Genomic DNA, 2,500 nt, shown 5'->3' with positions numbered 1-2,500 from the left:
TCGCCCATATCTGTGGGAATGCGTGAATGACTGCCTTCCCCCTTGGCCTCATGACTGGCGTCTCCTGTCTGCACTCTGGCAAAGGCAAACAGACTTTCACTGCACCATACGCGCCGTAACAAAATACGATTTGTAAACATTCACGGCACTTAGTAGTCAGTAAGGTAGGAAGCACCTGGGGAGGTTTGTCGACATGGCCTCAGCTTGGTGAGTAATTGACCCTGGGCCACTTGTGTTGGCCTCACCAACGCCACTACATTTCCCTCCCCCAGCTGAAAAAGGGCCTAATTTTCTTAGTATTTTCATATTGTTATGGTGAGCATAATTTTTTCCCTGCTGCTCCCAAGACTGCTTCTTTTCTTTTCGCTTTTCTCTTTTACTCTCCAAGCTCTGTACATGCATTATGGCCAACAGTTGGAGGGCAAAGCCATCCTCAGCCCCAACCTGTCAACTTCCGATGCGTCTCTAAAGAGGGGACAGTAAACAAAGTTGATATCTGACGGAAGGAACTAAATCTGTTCTGCCTTACAGATAGCCAGTGAAACTTGTATGTGAAGCTGGAGAAAATCTGTGTCGGAATTAATTGTTTTGCATTTGTTAAGGCACTTGATATTATTTTGTGGTATGTTATATTATTATGGGTAGTCCTTCAGATGTTCCTCCCCCTCAATCCCATGCCCATTGTTATTGTAAAGGGGCATAGGAGATGGGGATTGAGCCCATGTTGGTGATCATCCCTACCTTGGGCCTTAGCCCTCAGCTCAACTAATTTTACATAGTGTTTTCTTCTCTGCCTTTCCTTTTCTTTCTCTTCAATCCCTTCTGCACACTTCCTAAGTTGTAAGAGATATATTGAAAGGAAGAGACTAGTTTTGTGTCAGTTCTGAAGGTCTCCAGGGAGCTAAAAGCACAGTATTATTCCCTTGGTTAATCACCTAGCCTTTACCCCACATGGGGACCCTGAGGGGTAGATCATTTTTCTTCCCCACATATTTCAGGCTCACCATGGCCAATGATGAGGCCTTTGTACAGAAGTTAGGGGCATTAAGGATTGCCCCTTCATCAGCTAGCCTATGTAAGTTTAACTTCTCTGATGCCCCAACCCCTGCCTCTGCTTTGATAACAACTTCACCCACTACTATTACCCCCTCCGTAATGCTTGCTGTTAACTCCATTCTAAATCATCCACCCAGGTCATTACAACCCTTCCTCTCTCCCAACATCTTCCACTCCACCTCCTGCACAGTCTTTGTCATTGTCTAAACCCTTCCCCCTAATTACTACTCTTCATCCTTATTGTCCTCCTCCCCACAGTACTGCCTCACTCCACACCACTCCCTCTTCCTCTGCCTTCATCCTTCTACTATTTCCACTACTACAAACCTTTTGGGTACTCTTTATAGCCCAGCCAAGTGGGATTGATTCTTTGTGATTCCCTCTTCCAACATTTCCTGCCCAGGCTCACTCTTCCCTTAATACTTGTACCAGAAACGTTCCAGCTCTCCGGCTAATTGTCTTCTACAACAAGGATTGGTCAGACTGTCAATATGACTTGCTTGCCTGTCATGTTGACTATGATGCAGTAATAGTACAGTGCTACGTTATTCCTCCCAGAGGCCACTGTAAGACCTACACCAGTATTGCCTAGATTAGCTTCTGGTACCTACCCCTCCTCCTCCTCACCTAAATCTCCTCCACAGGCTCTTGAGGACTTCCAAAACTTTCCAAACATGACCCAAGGGGACAATTCTCTTCCTCATCTCCAATCTCTCTATTCCCATTCCCTCTAAATTCAAAGTGACTGCCAACATCCATCCTCCTCCTCCTCCTGTTCCTCCTACCCGTCTTCCCATTCTCTCCTAACATACTCCATCCTCCCCTTCTCCATCTGCACCACAACCCCTTACTTCCTGATAGATTAATTCCCTCTTTTGATCCCCTATCTCATGCTCCAGATTCTTCTTCTTCTCCAACACCCATTACCTCCAACACCTTATTACCTTTGATTGCTTCATAATGGCTCTCCTGTACAGCATTCCTCATGCAGTGTTACTCATTCAGCCCCACATATTCTGTTGTTCACTTGTTCTCTCTTCCTTGACCCCCACCCCCTCTCACAGAATGCCATTCCATTGACAACTTGTTCTCATTCCTCAAGACACACGCACACCCCATTTGATCTAGCCCCTAGCCCCCTTTCCCCCTTTCACTCATCTCACCTTACCCCATTTATTTACCCTCTGCCCTTTTTCACTACCATCTGATAGAGCTGTACAGCCTTTTATGTCTTAATATATGTAATTTAATCATTAATTAATTTTTACCCTTGCAACAATACTTATCTATAGTATTATATAACTTTTGATGTCTAACACGTTTATTTGTTTTGACCATCATTATAGTTGTTATTTGATGATGATGATTATGGTGACGGTGAGGGATCACAAGTATATGCTCATTGTGGGTCTTTGGCAATTGTGTCACAACTGCTGAGCAGATA

At 44.6% G+C, this 2,500-nt stretch overlaps 1 protein-coding gene across 2 annotated transcripts in view; it reads left to right on the top strand.

Moving 5' to 3' along the window:
• The window catches only part of LOC119575211 (DNA replication complex GINS protein PSF1-like), a 12,209-nt gene that overhangs the window by 667 nt on the left and 9,042 nt on the right, over positions 1 to 2,500 (top strand). The window contains exon 2 of one of the 2 annotated variants that reach the window (XM_037922706.1): positions 999 to 1,075. The exons of the other annotated variant lie outside the window; for it this stretch is intronic. The gene's annotated coding sequence lies outside the window, so the exon portion shown is untranslated. The remainder of the gene's footprint in view (positions 1 to 998; positions 1,076 to 2,500) is intronic. 2 annotated transcript variants of the gene reach the window in all.

The sequence above is a fragment of the Penaeus monodon genome, chromosome 7 (assembly GCF_015228065.2).
Source record: "Penaeus monodon isolate SGIC_2016 chromosome 7, NSTDA_Pmon_1, whole genome shotgun sequence".
Taxonomy (NCBI): domain Eukaryota; kingdom Metazoa; phylum Arthropoda; class Malacostraca; order Decapoda; family Penaeidae; genus Penaeus; species Penaeus monodon.
This window is presented reverse-complemented; position numbering and strand designations above follow the sequence as displayed.